Source organism: Hemicordylus capensis, chromosome 6 (genome assembly GCF_027244095.1).
Source record: "Hemicordylus capensis ecotype Gifberg chromosome 6, rHemCap1.1.pri, whole genome shotgun sequence".
NCBI classification, from domain to species: Eukaryota; Metazoa; Chordata; class Lepidosauria; order Squamata; family Cordylidae; genus Hemicordylus; species Hemicordylus capensis.
Genome location: NC_069662.1, coordinates 95,555,065 through 95,581,997, shown reverse-complemented (window position 1 = coordinate 95,581,997; position 26,933 = coordinate 95,555,065).

Sequence of the window (26,933 nt, the reverse complement as noted above, 5' to 3'; positions counted from 1 at the left end):
TTGTATCTAGATTTATGAATCTCTCCCTTTCTCTAATCATTATTGCTTGTAGCACCCGAGTCAATACAAATGCCACTGCTGCATTTCTCAGACGCAGCTTCCAAAACTTTATCTGTTCTTGCAAGGTATATCCTTTGCTTATTAACTTTAGTCCCTGATTGCTTGTAAGTTCTGCACTCTGTGTTCCCAGATGATTCACTCTCTTTGCAACTTTGTATTGATTGCATTTTGTTTGCAAACTCCTTATTCTTGGGACACTTATTCTCCAAGTGTTTGGGGCTTCCACAAATAAAGCATTTCTTATTTCTTTGCAAGGTTCTAAATGCATTCTCTTCACTTTCCTTTGGTTGCCTATCTGTGCAAATCAAAGTCCTTTCCTTTGGTTGCCTTCTGTGCAAATCAAAGTCCTCTAGATGGTTAATTACAAATTGTAATGGGCGGGGTGCTTTCCCCCATTGCCCTCTGTGCTGTAGTCATCTTTGTGATATGGAGATTGCACCTGTAGCTTTGGATAACCTTTTATGGGGAGAAAAGGAGATTGACTACAGATCTTAGTAATTAAACCTCTCAGCAGACTTTGATACGGTTGACCTGGAGGAGTTACAAATTGGCAGTGTGCTAGCTATGTACTTCACAATAGAAGCATTTCATGAAGCTCATTTTCTCTTTCTGGCCTCACTAACACTCAGTTAGCCTTGGACTAGTTAAAAGCCACTTTGGGTTTCTTAACATACCCTAGAAATAAAAGAAGCCCATTGTAATTCTTAGTGAGCTAAATAGAACTGATCTTGTGCTGCCTGGAAAGTGCCTAAATCATCACATGAGTCGACAAACATGTCTATATACATGGTCACTGATTCTGAGTGCAAGGCATGCACATCTTGTTCTGTGTGTACCCAAGATGGCAAAAGCTGAGCCAAATTTATATCGCCCTTTGATACCTCTAAAATTGCATCACACTCACCCCATGTGGCCCTATTAAGATGAGCTCCCATGTAAGATAACTTGTTAGCAGTTACCTCTACCAACATAGCATTTAATCCCACTCTCACAGTATCCAACCTCCTCTCTCCCTGCAACTTCCCCAAGGTCCCTTCTTTTCTTCTTCTTTTGTCCCTCAGTCCTCAAAGTCAAAAACTTCAGATGTTGTAAGACAGAGAAATGACGAGACGTGTAATGCCCAGCAAATTCTGGCCGTGGTGCCACAATCCATTTAGCATTCAAATATTCCTAGGCAGCCATGCCATGGACAAAAATAGTTTGCATTGCAGAAAGAATCTGGAAACTTCAATGGCAGACATGTCAAACACTAATTTTGTAGAGGGGAGATGTCATCTGACCTTTTGCCTCCCACAGATTTTCTTATTAACTTTTTCATAGTGAGAGCACTAACAGGCAACTGCAGACTAGAGTTTAGTTGAATAGGAGCCTGCTTTTGCAAATCATCTATTTCTTCATCTCTAAATAATTGATCAATAATGGGCAACTGATCATTAAAGTTCACAATACCTTCCTCTTTGTACGGAGGAGGCAATAACAAGGTTGGGAGTGGGGCTGAGGCAGTAACGAAATCAGTGGGTAGGGCCGAGGGCTCATCGTTAAAGCTCTGAGGCCTATCATTATCAGAGGAAACCAGATTTCCTGGCTTTATAGTCACAATAATGACAGCTTTGAGTCTAAGTTGCTGGTAAACTTGGTTATTTTCTGCTCATACATGGTGTGGTCAGCTGATTTTGCAAGATTTTGTTGCGTTCTTTAAAGATTAGTTTGAAGGCAGAGTCAGAGTTCGTTTTATCACCTTCCAAGCTTCTCAAAGCTTTCTCTTTCTCTTGAATTGTTTGTACATACTTGAGAATAATCTCATCTTTTTGTAAGCTCTCTTTTGTAAAATCTAAAACTTGGCTAAACAAAGAGGAATTTTGAGAGCTTATTTGTGTGGATATAAGCCTTTGACTTCCTGATTGTTTCTGTAGGTTGTCAATAATCTGTTCAGAAGGTTCAAGTTATTTCCTAAAGCCCCTTAGCAATTTGAGTAAGGGCTTTACTACAGAGAAAAGAGACACCAGAGAACACCAGATTTTATTTTCTGCTGATTTGATGTTTCCTTATCCTTCCTGAAAAAATTAAATCTTGTCTTAAATTCAGATAAGCAATGAATAGATTGAAATTCTGCATTTCTTGAATTGCATTGAATAGAACTGAATAGATTGCAATTCTTCTGCATGATCTCCACTGCACATTAAGATCACTGAGAGAGGTCTTTCTCCATATGCCACCAGCCCATCTGGTGGTGACTCGGAAGTGGGACTCCTGGGCTGTGGAATGCGCTCCCTATGGACATTTGTTGGTAATGTCTTTATCAACCTTTAAAATAGCCCTTAAGACATTTTTTTTAGCCTGGCTTTTAGTAAACTTTGTATGTTTTAGATTGTTTTAAATTGCTGTTTTAACAGTTTGTTTCATTTTGTCTTTATTGCACTTATTTTTGTGAACTGCCTAGAGCATTTGGAGTCAGGTAGTATATAAAATAAATAAGTAAATATATAAATAAATAATGATCCACCCAATTGCCAAAGCTTAGATCCCTTACTAAACAAACAATTAATTATTGGAGAATTATTGGAGAATCCATTATTATTGGATTCTTGGAGAATTATTGGAGAATCCATCTCCACTATTGAGGGTTTTTTGGTCCATATTTATTGTTGTTAAATTGAAAATTTACAAGTGTGTCAAGCACTAATCTACCTCAGCCAATATGTACAGCACTCTATATGTAGATCAATAAAACTGCACAAACATATATTTACGCTTCATATACATACCACATATCTGTATTGTATAAGTTATATAGCAGACGTTCCCCAACCTTCTCCAGTATCCACAGGAAGTCCCTGTAGTGACTGGACAGACACACTCACGAACACTCAACATTCAAATATTCTTCTTCAAGATTCAATATATCGCCTTCTCTGTAACTCAAAATTTAATCTATCATATTTCATAACTCAATATCTCAAAAATCCACCCAAACTCCCACCCACCAATGCATTGCTAGCCCTCTATCACAAATCCTGAGATCAATAAGAAACAGCTCTAAAAGGCCAGGCTCGGCAAATGAAGAAGGAAAAGATTTGTTTACAAGGGATGATTCACACTGAGTTTGGCCTTGACTCAATGAGAAGCATCATATCAGAAGTAGATTCTAATTTCAGGCATAGATTTCCAAAATTATCTCAGAGACAATAACTTACTTACGAACAAGTCTTTATTTCAGACCTTACCACAATTCTAAGCAGGAAGCCACAAGACAGAGTACTCAATCGGTATGAGGGAGCAACAGATTCCTCAGTGAAGATCTGTTTAGGACCCAGTAGGACCATCTAATACAATTATTTTTATAAATTTGATGATAATTGTTTACTGCTTTCTGATTGGATCTCATGTGATTATGCACATTACATGACCATGCCTCCAAGAATATATGTACCACGTCAATGCACTGGGCATTTGTGGTCACTTGTTTACTGTCTTTTGCCTCCATGTTGAAATGTCACCATTGCTTAACTACCTGGTTGCCACTTATCAGCACCCTAACAACAAAACATTTCCGGACAGAAGCAGCAAAGCATGGGCCTACCATCTTATAGCTGCTAATCAGGCCTGTGCTAATTAGGCCTGTGTTTTTGGTCAAGCTAAAAATTCACAGCAGATCCTAAATATGTGAATATAAATTATATTGAAAGTAGATCAATAATTTATATATCGTGATCTGAATATATATAAATAAGATATAATGACCAAACATTTGTAACAATACATATACATAAACAATAGAACAATAATATTGAAAACTGTGAGACCACAACGGCTATCTGGTATTATACTCTGTTTCAATGTGTCTTTTTCAAGTGTTCTATAAGTTCAATCAATCTTCAATAAGTGTCAGCAGTGGTGTCTTGCTATTGTTTTTCTGTTGGACAATGAGTATTTCTCAGAGGGAATCCATCGGTTGTTTCTCGTCATCTGTCATCTGTCCATTCTGTCTCCTTGAAGGTTTCCAACAGATTTATATTTTCCAATATAATTTATATTCACATATTGAGTGGTGTTTTTTTTGTTTTTTGTTATATTATAAGGATCTGTTGTTTTGTTTTTATGTACATTTCAGATCCTTAACGTTGTTGTTTTGTTGCAAGCTAAAAACTCTACATATCAATAACTTTTGCCAGTTAGGGATGTGTGAACTGGTTCAGAAACAAACCTGTTTGACATTGAACTAGTTCAGTTTGCCGGCTCAATATTGGACCAAACTGGGGAGGGGGTCCATTCGATATCAATCCGAACCCACCAGCCTGTTTGGGGGGTTCTATGTTTAAAAATTTTTTTAAACAGAAATAGAACTCACCACCGCCACTCTGGGGGTTTCTCCAAGGCTGCGGGGGCTGCCTCTCACCTCTGTGGTGGCAGCCATTTTGGAGGCCACCGCACATGGCCAATGGCACATGATCATGACCTGGTCATGCAGAGGCCTATTGGGCATGTATGGCAGCCTCTAAAATGGCCACCGGCATGGGGATGAGGCCCGGAACAGGACGAAGACCACCTGAATGGGTGATTTGGAATATAACAGAGACCAGTGGGGGGAGGGGAAACTTCTGAAGACACCCCCCCCCATGGCCTCAGAGAATCCCCTGGAGCAGCAGCAGCGAGTTCTATTTCTGTTAAAAATATATTTTTTAATTCGTGAACCCCCTGAAACCAAACTGAACTGGGGGGGGGGGGGTTGAAGTGCACAAAACCAAACATGCTCGGTCCGATTCAAGTTCAGTCTGGACTCGACCTGAACCGGGCAACCCAGTTTTGTGCACTATTGCCAATATGCTTCAAATTCTGTGCACTATTGCCAATATGCTTCAAATAATCAGAAATAATATAACTGAACCTCCAACATCACAACATGGGTAAGTATCAATCAGCTTTATGGGGTTATTGGCTTAATGTTGACATGGGACTGCCATTTTGGTTGGCAGCTGTGTGTCCAGCTTAAAATCTACTTTTGGCCTGAAACAGGGGCAGCATTTGCATGTCACTTGAAACCAGAGGTGAAGGGGCCTCCAGTTTCGGTTTCTGAAAATCCAGATGTAGGCAACTGAAGTTACAAGAGAAAATGGACCCATGGTTTCCTACCCTAGACTCTGATTTGTACCTTCGGTTTGTAGTGAGTTTTGCTGCCTGGACCTCTGGTTTAGCAGTGCCAGCGTTCTATCTGAACACTGCACTGAAGTCTGGTTGTTTTACAGCTGGAGTTGAGGGAGGAAGCTTCTTCCTCACTCCAACTGCTATTGGCTGCCAGGGCTGTCTTTCAGTCAAGAAGGAAGTCCAAGCAGCCAGCTGCCCCTCCTCTCTCCAGTCTCACTGACTGCAAAGAGAGAGCTCTCCATGATGTCCAAATTCAGATAGGAGAGTGGCCCGGGTGTCAGGGAACGGAGCCGCGGGTCCACTGGACCTGTGGTTCCACATTATGTGTAAATGTGGCCAAGATTTGAACCAGGGGATTCCCATCACTAGTCTCATCTGATGATTCCCATTGAGTAGCTTGGGATGTGATATGATTAGTCATTTTTTGCTTGGACTTCTGTTGTTCCTAGAAACAAATTTTGATTATAAGTTATATAAACTAAATACAAGTTGTGCAATATTTATCAGAGAATTCTTTTGGTTTTTTTGCATTTCCACACTTATTTAAAATGTCTCCTGATGTTTCTCTTCCCTTCGCTGAGACATGTATGGATATAAGATGGCATTGTTTTGAATGTTTCCTTTTGACTCACTGAACAAATCCTTTGTTTTGAAGGGTGTCATTATTGGTCTGTGTTACTGAATAAAACAATAATTTGAATATAAATGTTTTCAAAACCAATGGACAGCATAGGAATTAAAATGTTCAATTTTCTCCCCTTTTGCCTGGCATTAAAGAAACTGACTGTATTCCTGCCCATCAATGTGTCGATGTTCATTCATCATATACAAAACATTGACTTTTCTATGGGGAGGTATATGGTAGAATGGAAATATCCTGGCAGCCAGGTCTTTGTGGGGTGTAACCTGACACAGTTCCTTTGACTTTAATGGAACGTCACCAATTCACACTGGTTGCAATCATCCTTTGATTCATGAACAACTTGTGCCACACAAGAAAAATCTGTTTCCCCAAGCTTGTAGTACAGTTTTGAATGTTGAAGAGGCGCAATGAGATTTTTAATTATAAGGGAAAGTTGGGTACATTTCCTTGGACTTCTCCACAGCCTTTATATGTTGTTCACTGAAGCTTTATGTGCTAACCAATCACAGGTGCATCCAGCTCTCCCTTTTGGCATAATCTCCTCTATGATTTCTCGTATGGCCCAGTCTTGTCTCTTCTTGCTGTCCCTGTAAACCCATGGCACACAAAGGGAACAAGGTAACATACTACCTAAAGGTGCAGTGGAGAAATGTCTTGATTAGCACGCCAGAGGTTGCCAGTTCAAATCCCTGCTGGTATGTTTCCCAGGCTATGGGAAACACCTATATTGGGCAGCAGCAATATAGGAAGATGCTGAAAGGCATAAACTCATACTGTGAGGGAGATGGCAATAGTATCTCCCTCCTGTATTCTACCAAAGACAACCACAGGGCTCTGTGGTCACCAGGAAGTGACCCCGACTCGACGGCACACTTTATATTTACTGGGATCTAAATATATCATACAAAAAGCCCCAAAAGGATCCCTCATAAAATAACCAATAGATTGAGAAAAAGGTATTTCTCAATCTATTAGTTATTTTATGAGGGATCCTTCTGGGGCTTTTTTGTGACACAAAGAGAACAAACAGAAGCTGTTGCAATTTAACACCTGGCTACTGTACGCACTGAACAAATGTTGACTGCACATGGAGAGGCCTCATGTGTGAACATTTCTACTGAGGTTTCCCAGGGAAACAAGAGATGATCTGGAAGGGCTGGTGTGATTCATTCACTGCTGCCTATCATCTAAACATTCACCTCACGAGGGGATTTCTTTTTTGTTTTTCAAGGAAGAAACAACGCCAGTCATATTTGTGAGTCCCAGGAAACTGGGCTGTTACATCCTCAGAAGAAAGATATCTTTTGGACAATGTAAACCATGCCACCAACTAATGATCTGACTTCTGCTTTTAGCAGTGCTGACACTGCACTTGAAGGGGGATGCTCCTTTTTGAATATATCTGTATGTCTGGCCCCTGGGAGGTGGGGTTGGTTTGTGCCAATAGAGCAGGAGTGGGCAAACTTGGCCCTCCAGCTGCTGTTGAATGACAACTCTCATCATTCCCAGGCACAAAGGTCATTCACATGACCTGGGTCAGAGAGGTCTGGGCGGGGAAGGGAGAATCGTACCTACCTTCTCCCCAGACAATCTTCACGGTGTCTTTGGATGAGCTGCTCGTGTGCTCACATGAGACGTGCTGCCGGGAGGGGTGCAGCCATCTGGAAGTGAAGCCAGAAATCCCACAATGCACCATGTGAGAAGCATGGTGCATGTGGTGGGTGGGTTCCCCGCTGCCAGACACTCAAACTGCAGGCAACCCAAGCAGCCACACAACCAGGGACTGAGGTAGAAGGGTGAGCTTGTGCCCTTCTACCTCAGTAAAAGCTTTGTAAAAAAAAAACTTGGGCTACCCAGAGGGGCAGAGCCAGGATTGGGCCCAATCCTGGCACTCCACACGAGCAGCCCTAACCAGGTTGGGCTATGGAAGTCCAAGTAGGACTGCTCGTGTAAACAGCCCCACAATTTATTGTGGCTGGGGATGACGGGAGTTGTCGTTCAACAACAGCTGGAGGGGCTGGTTTCCCCACCCCTGTACTTGAGGCAAAGGCAATATGCTGTTCCTCCCATCATGCCAACCTTGCCCCTGTGCCCAGAGCTGGCACTTGCATCACTCCACCCTCCTCACTGGCCCCACCTTGCACTTCAGTGCATCCAGATGCTGCCCCTCATCCCCCTGTGCTGACCTTACCTTCAGCACACTCTGCCCTCATCATCTGTTTGCAGCTCAAGCTCTTCACACTGGCTGACTTTGGTCCAACTGCCATATGAACCAAATGATAGCTTATCATTTCAGGACCTCTGGAGGGACCAATGACAATGCACCCAAGACAGCCAGTATGAAGAGCTTGAGATGCAAATAGATGATGAGGGCAGAGTGTTGGGGAATGAGGGACAATGTCTGGGCTCGCGGAAGGGAGGGGCCTGTAAGGAGGAAGAGTGGGGCCATTAAGGAGGATGGGGTGGAGACAGTGCCAGCTCTGGTCACGTGGGAAAATACACTGAGGATGGTGAGGAGGCTAAGGTGGTGGCAGGCAGATGGATGACACTTATGGAGGGCAGGTCATATTTCCTGCATTTGCTGCCTTTTTGAGGGGGCATGCCAGTGAAGATTTCCCTTTTACAAGCAAAGGAGGAACCCTGCCTACCTTAATTTTTTTAAAAACAAAACCCTAATGGGCCAGGCATGAGGGCACTTGTAGTCTAAGGAGGATGGTGGTGGCACGGCTCCTCTTCTCTGGACCAGGCCTGGCGCTCCAGCCCAGCCTGGTTCTGGCCCCCCATGCATGTAGAGGCCATTTGTGTGACCTCCTTGCATGCGTGGAGGCCATTTGCATGATGATGCAAATTTGAGGAGTCCATTTGTGTGATACTGTGCATATGCAGAGGTCACACAAACGGCCTCCAAGCATACATGGAGACTGGAATTGGGCCATACTGGAGGGCCATGCTAGAGGCCAGAACTGGACCTTGCTGGAGTCCAGAACTGGGCCTTGCTGGAGGGCTGGGTCTGGCTGGGCCTGGTCCAGATAGGAGAAGCCACACTGCTACCCTCCTCAGACTACAGGTGCACTTTTGCCCACACATATTAGGAATTTTTTAAAGTAGGCGGGGTTCCCTCCTTGCTAGTAAAGGGGAATCCTCACTGGATTCTCCTTTACAGGCATGCCCTCAATCCGCCAAACCAGTTCCAAACTGGTTCATCAGAACTGGGGCTGGTTCAGCTAGAACTTGGGCCTTTTGTGGCGACCATTTCAGTTTGAGTCCGAACCAGTCAAATTGGGCTGGTTCTATTCAAACCAGGTTTGAATATAATCTGTTCTGCACACCCCTAGTGGGTTTCTTTTGCTCTGTTGCTCCACTTCTAAACTCACATGTGTCAGAAGCAACCATAAATCCATCAGTGGAAATCGGATGATATTTGTGTTACTTCTGGATGACCGCCAAGCAGCCTGTGCCAGCCATCAGAACTGAGGGTTATGAAAGGACACTCTTGGGCTAAATCACAGTAAACTAAAGCACTTTCCTCTGCTTCTTCAGTGTCAGGTTTAGGATCTGTGACAAAACCTCAGAAGTGTTACGTAGCACAGAGGTACCTTGGATGTTTGGACTGGATGCTTCTTTTAAAAAGAAAAAGCCTTAACCTCTGTACTTCAGGGTTTGCTCCTCTGGAAAAACAAAAACAAAATATTTACAGCTGAGCAAACCACCTCAGGGAAGTAGTGTGTGGCATACTTAATGGATGAAGTGCCTTAGGCAGTCGAACAGAGAATATTGTGTGAAATGTTGTTGGTAGATACTCAAACCATGACCCAAACCTCTTTTTCAATTCTGTAAGGGGGAATTATACATTTGTTTTTATTTTTCATTGTCACAGAAATGAAGATTTTGTGTGGAAACTTTCTTTCTATAAAGAGCATTTTCTATGTTCCAAATGCATAGCAACGTGTCAGCGATGGAGCAGTGCACCATATTTTTTAATTGACTGGCAAACAATGGAGCCAAGAAAGCGGGGGGTGGGGGGTGTTGAACTTTTTGCTTCTCGCACACTTTGTCACCCTGACATATTGCGGAAGGAGCTGAAGTTAATATTGCATTTTTGTAGTCATATACGTGACTGAGTGAAACTGCTCCTTGGCAAGATTTGAGAATATCATTGTAATTAAATGAATTATCCTTTTAATAGGAATTCAGGCGGATAGCACCTATTGTAATTTACACCTCCTGTCATAGAAGTGCTGAACGCTCAGGTCTGTACTGCTTACAGATCTCTATTTAGGTATCCCAGTTTTGCTCCAAGGACTTCTATACTCGCCAAGATTTAAAGGGCCTACTCCCCTTTGTACTGGATTTGTAGGCAACAGACCTACAGGTTACACTGGAAGCTGTAGTTTGCACTGAGTCTATCTATCTATCTATCTATCTATCTATCTATCTATCTATCTATCTATCTATCTATCTATCTATCTATCTGTCTGTCTGTCTATCTATCTATCTATCTATCTATATTTGTAGTTCAATTCTGCTTGTGTGAAAAAGAAACCTGGAGGTGGCATCTGGCTGATGGCAATCCATGAAAAATGGCTGCTGTAACTTCCTGTAAAATTCGGCAGAAGGCAAACTACATGACACAGCTGAAGTTCTGAGAATGTGAACTATATAGGTCCCTTCAGAGTGTCTGATACATAGTCATGGGAGGGCTTCTCCTTATTATTATATTATTTATTCTACATATTTTTATACTGCCCAAAACTTATGTCTTTGGGCGCTTTACAACAAAAACAAAAAGTTAAAACGTTAGTTAAAACAAATAAATGACAAATTAAAACATTGTTTAAAATAAATGACAACCCACTCGACCCACATTTCCCATATCACTACTCAATTCTTTTTTGGAAGTTTGGTAGGGGACAAACTCAGTTATCCTTCCCCATCCAGCAGCTATGCCACAAATGCACAAAGGACAGCAGATGTTGGAGAAATAAACCTGGATAAATCTAGTTCTAGGTCTCAGATGGCTCAGATGGGCAGTTTGCAAAATCTTGGAAATAATAATATACTCTCTATCTGCATTTTGTATTTGCATGAGTCACTGTGGTTCAGAAGTTGCACTTACAGAAGTGAAATGAGGTGAGGTTACAGGACTTGTGTAAGAGTGTGTCTAGTATGTCCGGTTTTATAAATTGGTCCATTTTTCAATCTATAAATGCTTTTGTTTTACATCAAAACAGTTGTAAAAGCAGTAACTTGTGTGTGTGTGGTGGGGAGGGGGAGTCCTGTGGAGTATATTTCAAAAACATATTTGTTGAAAATTATCTTCCCAGTGTTTGAATGACATCTTTCTATTATGCCTTGAAGTCAGTTCTTAAAATTCATTTTTAATACCCTGGTGTGAGCATACAACTGTCAGATTATCTCCATGCAAATTTTCTTCCTACAGAAATAATTGGTAGGACATCAAACTATTAATAAATGAAATGCTAAAATAACCACATTTAAATAATGCTAACAGGGCCACTGTCAAACAATTTTGGTACACAATGTGATGGCATGTGAAATTGTTATAATCAGGCAGAATGTATTTCCCTCCAGAAAGTATCATTGACTCGTGAAGAAATCTTCCCGCACCTTACCGAAATAATACTATATCCTGGCTAAGGTATTTTTGCTCTCATCTAGGAGCTGAGGTATGCACATATTACATAAATAAATCTTCAGGAGACATTCAGCAGAATGTAGTTGGTTGGAACATTTTACACTTCCATTTGATATATACAATTTGCACTGGTGATTTAACCCATTGAGAGCCAGTACAGTCTCGTGAAAAAAGAGGCAGTCTTGGATCAAAGAGACAGGGATTTGGATCCAAGACCCTAATACCTGCTCAGGCATTATCTCATGCTGAGTCAAATATTTCTACCTCAATTCCCCAATTTTAAAGATAATTAAAGAAGTGAATGATCTATCTCACAGAATGTTTATGAGGATTAATGTAATGGACATAACACAACAGTTGTTCAACCCTCTGAATGAAAATGTTTGTCTTGTTCATTGGTTACGCAAACAGCATGATACTTGTGATTGTACCCCACACCCCTCCAGTAATATCTGAAATAATGAAATTATGTGGAATGTTTAGATCCTGTGGGAAACTCTCACCTCAGTAATTCCAATCCTCATGGATAGGAGAGTGACAATGGAATGGAAACATATCATGAAATCTACCCCCCTTACTCCCGCCCCCCATTTAATCCATTGTGGATGGATGTGGTGTGAAAGGAGCCAGTTTTATTTATTTACTTACTTACTTACACACACACACAGTCAGACAGGTGTTATTGACTGGTTTGTTTTATACTGACATCAAGTCCTTCCCAAGGACCTGGGATGGCTGAATTTTATTATCAATGTTGTTGCTGTTGTTATAGATATTGTCGCAGAATATAGGATGTTCACAGTAAAGTTGCTTTTTGTAATTGGCTGGTGGTGATTTCTGTGGCCTCTATGGTGTTGAGGTGCTCTTCAAGTTGTTTTGGAATTGCACCTAGGGCACCAATTACCACTCGCGTTATTTTGGTCTTTTTCTGCCACAGCCTTTCAATTTCAATTTGTAGATCTTTGTATTTGGTGATTTTTTCTATTTCTTTTTCTTCTATTCTGCTATCCCCTGGTATTGCTATGTCAATTATTTTGACTTGTTTTTCTTTCTTCTTGACTACAGTTATATCTGGTGTATTGTGTGGCAGATGTTTGTCTGTTTGTAGTCGGAAGTCCCAGAATATTTTTGCATCTTCATTTTCTACAACTTTTTCAATTTTATGGTCCCACCAATGTTTGGCTACAGGTAGCTTGAATTTTTTGCAGATGTTCCAGTGTATCATCCCTGCTACCTTGTCATGCCTTTGTTTGTAGTCAGTCTGTGCAATCTTTTTACAACAGCTGATTAGGTGGTCCACTGTTTCATCTGCTTCTTTACAAAGGCGGCACTTGCTGTTGTTGACTTTTCTACTTTTGCTCTTATTGCATTTGTTCTTAGTGCTTGTTCTTGTGCAGCCAGTGTTAAACCCTCTGTTTCTTTCTTCAAGTTGCCATTCTTAAGCCATTGCCAGGTCTTGGTGATGTCTGATTCTGCATGAATATTGTGCAAATATTGACCATGCAGGGGCTTCTTTTTCCATTTTTCTGCTCGGTTCTTGACTTGTTCTTTCTTGTAGGCCTGCTTTGTTTCATTGGTGTTGAATAGTTTCGCGTTATTGACCATTTTAAGTGCATCTTCTTCACTGTCCTTTATATATTATTATTTCTTGTTTACACAGTCAGACAGGTGTTATTGACTGGTTTGTTTTATCCAGTCATCGAGTCTTTCTCAAGGACATGGGATGGCTGACTTTTATTGTCAGTGTTGTTGCTGTTGTTATAGATATCGCTGCAGAATATAGGCTGTTCCCAGTAAAGCTGCTTTTTGTAATTGGCTGATGGTGATTTCTGTGGCCCCTATGGTGTTGAGGTGCTCTTCAAGGTCTTTTGGAACTGCACCCAGGTCACCAATTACCACTGGGATTACTTTGGTCTTTTTCTTCCATCATTATTATTATATTTATTAAATACATTTATATACCACCCAAACCAAAGTCTCAGGGCGGTTCACAATTATAAAACAACAATACAAATAAATAAAACATTAAAATCAATTAAAACTCCAAAAAGCTGCTTAAAATGAAAACAGTTTGCAATATTTAAAATTACAAAAGCTAAAAGGCCTGGTTAAAAAGATGAGTCTTCAAAGATCTTTTAAAAACTGGCGCTAGAGATGGGGAGAGTCTTATGTCTGCGGGAAGCACATTCCAAAGTCTTGGAGCAACAACTGAGAAGGCCCGTCCCAGAGTGGCCACCAAACAACTTGAAGGTAGCCACAGATGGGCCTCCCCTGACAAATGCAGCAGACGATGGGGATCGTGCAGAAGAAGATGCTCTCTTAAATACCATGGGCATAAGCTGTTTAGGGCTTTATAGATTATAACCAGCACTTTGTATTTTGCCCAGAAACCTATTGGCAACCAGTGTAACTCCTGTAATATAGGAGTAATATGGTCTCTTCAAGATGACCCAGAGACCAACCTGGCTGCTGCATTCTGTACTAATTGTAGTTTCTGGACTACATACAAGGTATGGTGTAGCAGATAGACAGAAAGGGTATTCTCACACATTCTGCATGTAGGTGGAGGGTAGGGTGGAGGCCAGCTCCAACTCACCTTCCCCCAGATGACGGTGTGCCTTTCTTCGGGTGCAGTGCTGTTGTGTCCACATGATCCACGCTATTTGGAGCAGATCTCTGGAGGATGGGATGCAGCATCACAATGCATCACAATGCACTGTGTGATTAGTGCGGTATATTAGGGGATACCCCCATGAGACAGGAGCTCTAGGAGACCATCTCTGTATGTGAAGCCAGAGGGGCCATTTGCTTGCAGCCCAAGCTCGTACACAATCCTTGCAGGCAGGTTAAGAGTGTGCTCGTACCCTTAACCTCAGTTAAATGCTGGGCTTAGAAGTTGTGTTTGGCTGGGTGGGAGCACCAGGATCTGTGTGGATCCTGGTACTCCACACAACTAAGAGTGTTGATCTAGGAAAGATAGGTTCAAATTTTGGCCGGTCATCACTGCTCACCTTAACCTATCTCACAGGGTTATTGTGAGGATAAATGGAGGTAAACAGGCATACTGCCCTGAGTTCCAAATATAACTATAATAAAGAAAAGTGGCATTTATGTCACTCACTTATCAACTCATTTATGAATCAGACCTGAATGTGTTGATATGATGGCCTGTGCACTTGATTAACACTGACGAAGCTCTGGTCTGCCTTGATGAGCTGTTGCAAATATATTAAATAGATTTTAGAATTTCTATGTTTACATATATAAAAAACTTGCATTCTGCCTTTTCAGCTCCAAAATGAAGATGCTTATGGTGGCTTAAATACTTGCATCCTGGAATGTGTACATATTTTCTGGAGATGTTTCTTTTTATTTTGCTCAAAATCTTAATAAAGTAATTAATTAAAAAAAACCTTAAAAAGCCATTTATCTTCAGAAGCAATTAATTTAAAAAACCCAATAAGGCTACAGCAATTAAAAGAAACCCAAACTCTACAGTGTATTGGGCACATAAGGTATCTCCATTGTGAATAGAGTATCTTTTGGCTTATGCATCATTTGTCACCCTGAAGCCTGTCTCTCTCCCATTCAATCTTGTACCATGTAGTTACATTGCATTATTTTGCCTCTGGACATGGTGAGTGCTGTCAATATAGTATTGGATCTCTTGGTGGCTTTTGATACCATCAACCATAGTATCCTCCTGGAGCACTTGAAGGGGTTGGGAGTGGGAGGTGTTGCTTTGCAGTCGTTCTGCGCCTACCTCTTGGGTAGGTTCCTGATGGTGTCACTTGGTGTCACTTGGAGATTGTTGCTCTTCAAAACGAGAGCTATTGTATTGGTTCTCACAGGGCTCCATTCTATCACTGATGCTTTTTAACATCTACATGAAACATCTAGGTTAGATCATCAGGGGATTTGGTACAGGGTGTTATCAGTATACTGATGACACCCAATCTATTTATCCATGTCAGCATCATCAGGAAATGGCCTAGCTTCCCTAAATGCCTGACTGGAGGCAGTAATGGGCAAGGTGAGGGAGAACAAGCTGAGGTTGAATCCAAACAAGATGAAGGTACTCATTGTGGAAGGTCAGAATTTAGGAACTGGCTTACATATGCCGGTTGTTACACTCCCCCAGAAAAAGCAGGTTCGTAGTCTGGGAGCACTTCTGGACCCAAACCTCTCCCTGATCTCTTAGGTTGAGGCAGTGGCCAAGAGGGCTTTTTATCAGATGATACACTAGCTGCATCCATTTCTGGAGATAAATGACCTTAAAAAAGTGGTGCATATGCTGGTAAGATCCAGACTTGACTACTGCAATGTACTCTACATAAGGCTGCCTTTGTATGTAGTCCGTAAACTACAGTTGGTACAGAATGCAGCACCCAGGTTAATCTCTGGGGTTACCCAAAGAGATCATATTACACACATTTTAAAAGAACTACACTGGCTGCCAATAAGTTTCTGGGCAAAATAAGTGCTGGTTATTCCTGACAAAGCCCTGAATGGCTTGGGTCCAAGTTATTTAAGAGAACACCTTCTTCTTCATGAACCCCATCACCTATTAAGATAATCTGGAGAGGTCCGGTTGCAATTGTAACTAACTTGGTTGGTGGTGATTCAAAACCAGGCCTTTTCTTGGGTTGCCCCGGGACTTTGGAATGCAGTTCCTAATGAAATTAGAGCCTCCCCTTCTCTAGATGTTTTTAAGAAGGACCTGAAAATATACTTTAGTCAGGTTTTTAGATTAAAGTTCTAAAGTTTAAAGTTTTAGAGTTTTTATCTGTATTTTAAACTGTTTTGATTGTGTTAATATTTTCATTGTTGTGTTTTTAGATTATGAACTGCCCAGGGACTTGTGTATGGGACGGTATAAAAATGTCTTTTGTTCTTGTTGTTGTTGTTGATGATGATATTGTTGGAAATTCTCTGTGGTGAGAGAATCCCTTTCTCATTATAGCAGACTGCACAGAGGCATAACACAGTGGATTTAGTTAGGCATGGGTGTATGCTGAGAGAAAAGTAACTTGGAGCCAATTCATAGTTTCAATTCAATATATAAGGCATTTATTAAGGAACTCCATTCTAGATAGGAAAGTGAGGAGTTAGGATCTCTAATCTATCTATCTAGCTGGATGCAGATGGATTCTGCATCTTCTCTGCACACATGGTGCAGGGAGAGAGGCTTGCTATGTTGCAAGGTAGAAGGACAGGTAGGGAAGAGAGAGAGAGGAAGGAAGTTAATCCCTGAGATTAGCAATCTACATATCCAAAGGGATAGTGTCAGAGCAGTGGAGAAGGGATGACCAATGTCTTGACCCTCTAGCCCTCTGACTTACTAGTTTGTCCTCCACTGTCTGAGACAAGAGACAGCGCAAAGTCCTTTAACTTCCAACAGATATAATATAGGCCCAACCACCCACACAAGCTTGTGTTGCAAAGCTAAAACTGTTGCTCCTGATCTCTCACTTGGCTTTATCATCCACTTTAAAGAGGGAGTACACAACATTATGATTATTAAATAAATTACACTGGAGGGGATCAAATGGATGATAGAGATGCCCAGGTAATGTGCATGGTAACTCCAGATGCTAAAGCTTCTAGAGCTAATAGCAAACTCTTAAGTGGTTTTTTTGATTACCTGTCCTGCAGAAAAATGCTACAAAAAGCAGCCTGAAAAAGCCACTCGTTTCTATGTTTCTGTTGCTAAGAGCTCTGAAATGTTGCTAACTTAACAACAGAGGACCTAACTTGGCAACATGGTATGGTGCTGTGCTGGAAATACTGGCAGCTTTATGGGAACAGCATGAATATGCTGGTGGGAGGGAGTGTGGCATTGAGGCAGCGGTGGTAACTACCTGAAGCCAGGCAGGATTGTACTGCAGGACGTCTTCCAGATTGCTTTGGTTCCTGATGATTGGTGATTGCTGCATCAATGATTAAAATAAAAAGCAGGCATAGGTTGGGTGACTGAGGTCTAATGGTAACCAGTTGTCAAATGTTTCACAAATTCATTTCTCTCCCAGGGGACCAGTTGGAGAAAGAACAGCTGTTGTTCCTTCCCTACAGGTGACACTTTCACCATGTGTTGGGAAAAGAAAGTGCTTAACTAGATTAAGAGAGTTTCTTTCATTATTGGTCTTTTCTCCCCTGCTGTATGATTGCGAGGCTACAGCCTTGTTGTTATTCTGTTAAACTCCTAAGTAAGGGAAACAGCTAAGGAAAGGCAGACTGCTGCTCCCTTTTTTTCTGTGATGGTGTCAGAAAGGAGGATTAAAGTGGGGGGGGGGAATGTTTATTGGGCCATCTTTAACATTCTGCTTTGTATGAAAATCAATGCGGTACTTGTGCAAAAACTGAAATGTAGTGCAGATTTCTGTTTAGCACAGGGAACTGAATAAGAAGAACTCCATGGTCCCTTCCAATTCTAAAATTCTATAATTTTATGAAAGCACTTTTGGAAATGTCTGAAGGCACCTAGAATCGAATAAATTCGTGGTGGATATTGCACAAATCCTTTTCGGACAACAGTTTGAGCCTTTGGAATCAGGAAGCATTTTTTAAAAAATATCCTGACATGAGTTGCTATGTCCCAGATGAACATAGGAATATAGGATGCTGCTCTACCAATACCATCTAGTTCAGTATTGTCTGCAGTCACTGGAAGTGGCATTCCAAGGCTTCAGGCAGAAATCTTTCGCTGCCCTGTCTGGAGATGACAGGGACTGAAATGTTGACCTTCTGCATGCAAAGCAGATGGTCTACCACTGGGCTATGGCCCATCCTTTAACCCAGGCCTGCAAATGGAGACCCACCAGGCAGCCCAGCAAGCCTCTTGTTTTTGAGGAAAGCAACTGGTCCGTCACAAATGCATTGCTGATGTGTTGTGTTTGTCTTGGTGGATCACATGTTTTGAAAGCCAGCATGGCCATTCCTCTCCAAATTTTTAATCCCTACTTGGATTCTTCAGTATTCTGCAAAAGAAAGAGACAGGAAAACTCCCATCTTGGTTCTTAAGTATGTGAGCAATTGACCATGTGATCCTGATCCAATCACTTTGATAGCTACTATTTTGTTGTGGGAACAGCAAAAGTAGTCCTTCTGTTCCACCAGGGTTTTTAATACGTATATTGTTTGTAGTTATAATGTGGCTGGAGTTATGTTTCATATGCCAAGTGCCCCTGTGACTTTGAAAATATATTCTTGTACTTGCTGCTATTGATCTGTTATGTTTTTGTGATTTTTGTGTTTTATCGCTGATTATTTATTTTATTGTCTTGTTTATATAGAAATAGAAATATTTCTATTTCTATAGAAATAGTATATTTCTATTTAGAATATATAGAAATAGAAATCAAATTAATAATAATATTATTAATAGAAATCAAATTAATATAGAAATCATATTATTATTATTATTATTATTATTATTATTATTATTATTATTATATTTAGATGTAGCGGCTATTCACATGGCCACGAGTGCAGATGGGCATGGGTGCGGGGGAGGCAGGATTCAACCGACCTTCCTTGAGATGATTGCTCTTTGTACTTGTGGCAGCATGGATCAACAGAGGCCAGGACTCATTATCCTAGCCTCTGGTTATCCCACAGTGCACCTTGGCTGCTCATGAGAATAGCCTTGTAATTGTATATGCTGTTAGCCACCTTGAGTGTTTCACTGAAAGTGGATAGGTGGGATATTAATATTTATAATGCATAAAATAAATAAAAACACCCTCTGTGCTTAAGTAGGAAAAGTACTCTAGAAGATCCAAGGCAAGATCCAGCAGGACTGGTAAAATTAAAATGACCACACATTTAGTTCATCTTTCAACCTTGATGACTCATGGTCTCTTTGAGATAATGAAGCGGCAGCTAACTACTGCCTAAAAGCAAAGCATATATTAACGGAATCCAAATGCTAAAATATGTCATAAACCTACTTCAGTCATGTTGGTATGAAGCATTATGCCATAAAGCACTACTGCTGAAAAGTGCTGTAAGTCACAGAAGTTGCCTCTAAAATTTCTTGCTTTTAGGTTGCAATGACTGAGTGTAGGGAATAATCAGAAGCACAACCATTAAGACAGAATATCTAAATGTCCTTTTAATCAGTGATGCTTACTCTAAGATTGGAAGGCCATGACAGATGTTCAGATCTGAACATCTTCATCCATTATTTGAACATTATATAGCAGCAACTGTGTGTTGTGCATTGTGGAAATCATGTAGGAGGCATAGTCCCTGCAAACGTCAAATGACTTTTTCCATAGATCATATTTAATATTTACTTGTTCAACACACGTATAATGTATCCATATACAGATCTGTGCACATGCACAGTTATTTACACATTATGCTCAGGCATGAGTTCTAGACACATGTGAGACCCACCAGGCCTCATTTTAAAAATCAAGCATGGCTTGAATGTCATGAATGTGGGCAGGGGGAAAGAAATGGAATTGGCCTGTGGTTGGTGATTAGCAGAAAGAAGGATGTGGGGGTGTCAGAAAAGAAGTGGAGGGAGCAGGTAGTCCAAGGAAGGATGGGTGAAACAGGAATGGTTAACGACAAGTGGGGGCTGGGGGAAACAGGCCTCGTGGATAGGGAGTTCAGCCATTAGACATTGTGGAGTTGCTGTGATATCATTCTGTGATATGAATGAGGTTTCTGATGAGGTTTCTGATGGTGAAACCTCACAAGAAACCAAGGGAAATTAAAGGGCTGGGTGCTGTTGGAATAGAAAGCTGAAGGGTAACTGGATCTCACATGCCATGTACATCTTCGGGGGCATTTGCATCTCCTACTGCTGGCAGAATTGATTGAAGAGTTACAGTTGAACAGAGCTGAGCTGATCAGTTTCATTTTGGGTTGTCACCGGTCATATGGACTATGGTGGGTGTACATAGCAGTCCTGTTCAGATATAGACTGACACCGTTAATCTGCAAAGCCAAGAATCATGCTGCAGACAATCAATCAACTCTGGTTCGGCAACCTCCGGCTTCTGGGTAGAACCTCTTCCTGGCCCAGCAAGCTCCATATGTCTCATGTCACCAGACTGTGGGCAAGGTGTCAGGACATCGGTAAAGTGGCAACCATAGGCCACCATCTTTGAGGGGGGGTGTCCAGTGCAATCACGCTTTTTAAAAATCATTGATTACCCACTCTCGGTACGGAAAAGGCATTTTAACCCTTTGCTCAACACCACTCATACCACTGCCTTTGCAAGAGCTCTGCAGCTATACAGTCTTTCACAAGCATAATTATTGATACCAGGGGATGGTGAGGGGCACCTGCAGATGGTGATGGAGTCTCAGGGGAAAGAATGACAACAGCAACCAAGAAATTGGGGTGAGGGGTTTGGTGGTTTGCATTGTTCACAATGGATTGCAATGTAGCTTTGATTCTGTGGTGTAAATGTACTTCAAGGTAGGTGAACCAGACCTAGGAACATTGATTGATTGATTGATTGATTGATTTGATTTGATTTGATTTGATTTGTATACCACCCTTCCAAAATGGCTCAGGGCGGTTACATGCCAAACAATCCCAGGGGAGGACCCGGAATATGCCAAACAATCCCGGGGGAAGACCAGACCAGAGGAACCAGACCAGAGGACCATTTGAGGCTTTTACTCTGGGAAGGGATCTTACTGACTTCCTAGGATATAATATGAATATGAGGGTAGGCAAAGGATCCTGGGATTTGGTTCACTGTGACAAAGGATGCTCTTGGATTTGCAGACCCGGGCCAAGCAGTCCAGGAAGCCTCAACACACTCTTGTGCCGGCTTGCCAGCTGGGGATTAGCCCTCTCACGAGAGGGCCGGTCGATTGGAGAAAAACAGAGGCATCATGTGCTTCAGCTCTCCATTGGACCACATTCTCATGAGGTAGGTCTTCCAATTATAGGGCATCCCACTGATGTGGGGCTCCTGGTATCTCTGGTTAATAATAGAATACTTACTCCATACCTTCCCCTCCCCATCAACCCTTCCAGACTTCCAAGGAGTCTGATCCACTTCATGTTTCTGAGCTGTTTTGGGTGGGTAGAATTAGTAAAGACCGAGGATGGATCCTATGTCCAGAGATAAACAGGCCGGGCTTGGACTTGTGTTGCAGTGTATGTAAATCGGCTATCACAGGGCATCCCAGGGCAGGGCATCTATGGGTTAGGGTGATCCCTGGCTATCCAAGTGACCATGCAGGGCAAAGGAAGACATGGATATATGTATTACCAGCATACCAGACTGTCAGAGGAAGCACTTACACTCTAGGTTTGTGGCAGGTGGCAGGACTGGAAAAGGTGTTGCTGAGGGACCCTTCCCTGGGTCTTGCATGTAACTAGTAACCAGGCCAGCCAGCAACTAGTAACCTCTGGCCTGCATGCGTGTTTCCATGGCCAAGCACTCTCATGCGGGAGCAATCCTTGGGAAAGGGGCATAAGCATCCATTGCACATTCTGGCATTGCACAGAACTTTCTAGCCTGATTTCTTTGTCCCTTTGGATGTCTCTGCTCATGAGGTATGGCCAAAACGACATGCTTTCACCCCAGAGGAAGGGGATTCCCCCCCGCCCTCCAACTGGTATAAAAATTAGAGCAGGATCACTGAAAAAAACCAAAACCAAAAACCAAACAAAAAAACCAAAAAACAAAAGCTTTCTTTTAACTCAAACTTAGGGTTATCCCATCCATGGTAGGTTTTTCTTTAGCAGAATGCATAATATCAGTCTAGGGTACCTTCAAACCAGGCAGCCAAGGCTGAACATTTAGATACATATCTCTCTATATACATATGTATAGACATCTCTCTATACAGTTGGTGGAGATGTACTGTCCATGGGAACTTTAAAAATACAACACCCAGGCATGCAAGGCAGCCAATGTCCTGCTGTCCAACTAGACAACACGTGCAACACCTCTTCTCCTTCCCCAGATGGAAACTGTTAAAAGGTTTTCTATGGTAATTCTATGTAAAGATCCTGCATGCAGGCAATGCATCAAGGTACATGTTGTAGGTTGATCATGAAATCCAATCCTCAATTGCTCTTGGTGCCAAGCACACAAGAAATCAAGCACCCCCTTCCTCGGAGCCAGTCAGGCTTTGCCCATCAAAACCCTTGGAACCTTTGTCTTTCAAATTTCAGCAGTGGAGAAATGTCACAGAAAACCTGAATTGCTAGCCTCCCACCACCTCCCAGCACACAAGTCACACTGTGTGTATTACAGATGTATTCTGATGCAGCATTGATAGGAACCCTGCTGTGCACAAGATTGGCAGATTGATATTTCTGATAAGCACCATGGTATCACTTCCCCAATGGCCTAGCATATGTGCCCTTTGTGGGAAAACAACCTAATTGTTCAATTTCTTGTGTTACCAGGGCTTCATGTGTTTGTGTACAAATCACTGCAGTCCTGAATTGCTGGAGACCTCTCTTGCCCCCATCTCATCAGCCCATCCTTTTATTGAGGATGGACAAGAAGGGCCCATAAGATGCAGGGGAAAGTGGGCTTTCTCCAATGTGGTTCTTTCCCTTTAAATGAATGAACTCTAGGGACATAGCATCCCTGCTGCCAAGCACTGGCAGGAGGAGTACAGAGCACTGGCATGAGGAGTATGGAGAGGGTGGAGGGCAGGGCACCAGATCCAAGAGGTGGCCAGCGAAAAACATAGCCGGCATAGAACTGACTCATTTCTGGGTTGCTCTGAGCCACTCTCTCTATGGTTTGCAGTGGAGCTAGAGCACAAAACTCAGGTTACGGTGCCAGCAGTAATTAGGATGAAACAATGGTCCTTTGGAACCTGAAGTTTTGGTAGCAAAACTTACTACAAATTGAAGGTTCAATTTTTGGTTTGGAAATGAAAATGGAGCCAAGGTTGGGTGACAAAACTGTGGCTTCACACATTCGGATGATAATATCTGGCATGTTTACCTCTGGTTTTGCGTTATGACCGAAGGTGGACAGTATGTTAAGGGAACTTTTGCTTAGTCAGATCAGGAGCTTCCTTGTGCTTCATTCTTCTAATCTAGGTCAAGGAATGCATGGCTCCCTTGTTCATAAAGAATAGGAGCTGCCCTGAACTGAGGCCAGGGAACAGTTAGTGGGTTGTGGGCTGTGAGGCTCCCTGGAATCTTAAAAATCAGTCCCATGGATTTTATTCACAACTCTCACTAAGCAATGTTAGGTGTCCGGGGCTTGGATGAAAACAAGAGAGAGATAGAGAGATTTCATGTTATTTGTATACCTGTTCAATTAAGAAGCCTCCCTTCCTGAAATGCACATGACTTAAACTTGAAAATATACTGCAAACGGCCTGAGCCCTAGGGAAAGCCAAGCAGAAAGCTGTTTGGAAGAGACCTCACAGACAGAGATCTGTGCTATGCATGAGACAGGAGTCCTTTTCATGTGGTTAACTCACTTGCACAACAAACAAGTGTAGGGAGAAGGCAGAAGGCACCATTCCGCCCCTACACACATTCAATGAATGCCTGAATGGATACTCCATGCAAATAGCAGCATGCATGGGGGTGTGTGTGTAATGGTACAGGGCTGTAGCCAGACCGCCAGCGGCCTGTGTGCGGCTGCGGTGGGTGCCCCAACTAGCCCTGCCCCCATGTCTGATGTCAGATGTGGGGTGTGTGGTCTGGCTCCCGAATGGAGCCTTGAGGCTCCATTCAGGAGTTGCAATTTAACTGCTGAAGGGGCCGCACGGCCCCTTCGGCAGTTAAACTAAGGCTGGCTCTGCTTTCGCAGCGCAGCCCAGGAGCGGCTCTTCCCTGCAGGGAAGAGCCGCTCCTGGGCTGCGTTGCGAAGGCAGTGCCAGTCTTTTAGCTCCTGAAGGGGCCGCGCGGCCCCTTCAGGAGCTAGTTAGGCTGGCGCTGCGTTTGCAGCGCGCAGCCAGGAGCAACTGTTCCCTGCCTTTGCAGGGAAGAGCTGCTCCTGGCTGGCGCTGCAAACGCAGCACCAGCCTTAGTTTAGCTCCCGAAGGGGCCATGTGGCCCTCGCTTGGGAGCTAAACTACCACCCCCGCATCTGACATCAGATGCGGGGGGCGTGTCGGGGCCACTCTTGCAGCCCCTGATTGGTCAGCGACCCCGGTTCTTTGAACTCGTTGGCCCAATGGTGGCTCCGCCCCTGCTGAGGTCAATGGATCAATGATCTGACTTGGTGCAAGGCTGACTTGGTTCCTCCTCATGGGAGCTCAATTTGGCATTCAGTGAATGTCCTCCTCTATCTATTACTTGTTTTTAGGTATTTATACCCCACCATTTGAATCGACAAGGTAGCTAAAAACAAAAATGAAAATGCTGCCAAAAACATTTAAACTATCAACAGATAAATGTAATACAGTTAAGCGGAAAAATAGCTAAAACCAACGAGTGCCCTCAACAGATCCAATTAAATAGCTCAGCTCCCCATGCAGGTGCATTGTATGCATGATCTGAATGACTGAAAGGGGTTAGGATGTGGAGTCATCAGTATTAGCAGTCAGCCTTTCTGCAGCTTTTGGAGACCTTCCACTTTTAAGATAATATATAAAATTCTATTTTAAGGTTACTAACCATTTATATTTTGCTTCACCATTCAGCTGAGTTGAGGGATGCTTTTTCAGTAGTTCCTGAGACTGTAACTTCTCATCTAACTTCTGCCAGAAACTAGACACTGAGTACTGATTATAGCAGTGTCAGATTGTGAACCTGCCTGGAAGCCTTGGGTCAATAATGATCTCTCAGGTTTTTCTCCCTTTGTGTTTCTGAAACTCCTGACAGCAAACTCTTCTGATCTGTGACCTGCTGGGTGCTAATAGTGCCATTTTGAAAGTGTGTGGCTAATGCAATAGAAAAACCTGAGGAGGGACTGTGCTTTCAACATTCTCCTTCAGTTTTATTTGTTTAGATGTGAGATTCTCTTTCTCTCTTCCTCTCCCTCCCTCCCCCTCTCTCTCTGCACTTTTGAGTTTCATTCTTAATTTTATTGCTGTTTGTGCTTTGCTTGAATATGGTCTTTGATCTTGCATTGTCTGTTTTGAAGGCCCTTTACACTGAGGTCTTGCAAGGAATTCGGCTTGAATCTAGCAAGTCAGTTCATTGCTGGGTTTTATTTTATTTTTATTTATTTATTGTTGCATTTATATACTGCCTTTCGTTAAAAGACAACCCCAAGGCGGTTTACAAAAGTTAAAACATACAATAAAAAGACAATAAAAATATTAAGCCAAAAATATATAAAAACAAACCAAATTTAAAATCTATAAAATACAAGCATAAAAACAATACAACAGGTAAAAATACACAGAAACAGCAGTAAAAACAATTATGTAAAAGCCAGGGTAAAAAGCCAAGTTTTAACAAGCTTTCTAAAAGCTGTGATGGAGTCCGAGGAGCGAATGGCCACTGGGAGAGCATTTCAAAGTCTGGGGGCAGCAACAGAGAAGGCCCTGTCCCGAGTGCACGACAGCCGGGCCTCTCTCATTGTCAGCACCCGGAGCAGGGCCCCCTCAGATGTCCTCGTCAAGCGGGCAGCAACCCTTGGGAGCAGGCGGTCCCTCAAATACCTCGGGCACAAACCATTAAGGGCTTTAAAGGTCAAAACCAGCACCTTGAATTGGACCTGGAAATGAACCGGCAGCCAGTGCAACTCTTTCAGAATGGGGGTGATGTGCTCCCAACGGGAAGCTCCGGATAAAACCCTAGCTGCCGCGTTTTGCACTAGCTGCAGTTTCCGGATATTCTTCAAGGGCAGCCCCACGTAGAGCGCATTACAGTAATCCAGCTGCGACGTGACTAAGGCATGGGTACCCGTGGCCAGATCAGCCTTCTCGAGAAAGGGACGCAGCTGGCGCACTAGCCGAAGCCGTGCAAAGGCACCCCTGGCCACTGCCTCCACCTGAGCTTCCAAAAGCAGAGCCGGGTCCAGTAGTATCCCCAAGCTGCTTGCTTGTAAATTGGGTTTACAATTATTGCTCGGAGAGTCCATAGAATTAGGACTGTGATACAAAGTGACCAGGCCGTAAAATAACTTCACTTTATCCAGAATTTAATAAAGAACGTCTTTAGCTTCACACACAGAAAACAATCCAGCCCACCTTCCTGCTTTTTCTGTCTGCTCTACCCCCAGTCTAGGCTGTTAACTGAGAAAAAGCATCCTTTAATCAGGGAGAAGGGGTGGGCATTTCGGTTTTCTCTCTCTCTATTTGGGCCAAATACAACCCCCACCCCATTCGGTTAGGGTCTGAAATCAAGCTTCCCAAAAGCCCCATTTTCGGTTTTCGGATCCAGATTGATCTGAATCTGAAACCGAATTGACAAGATTAATCTCTCCCTGCCGCTTCCCCACTCCCTTCTGCCCCAGTCCGTTACCCGTTGTTCCATTCTCCATCCCCAGGCATTCCCCGCTGATTGCCCCCTCCCTTCCACCC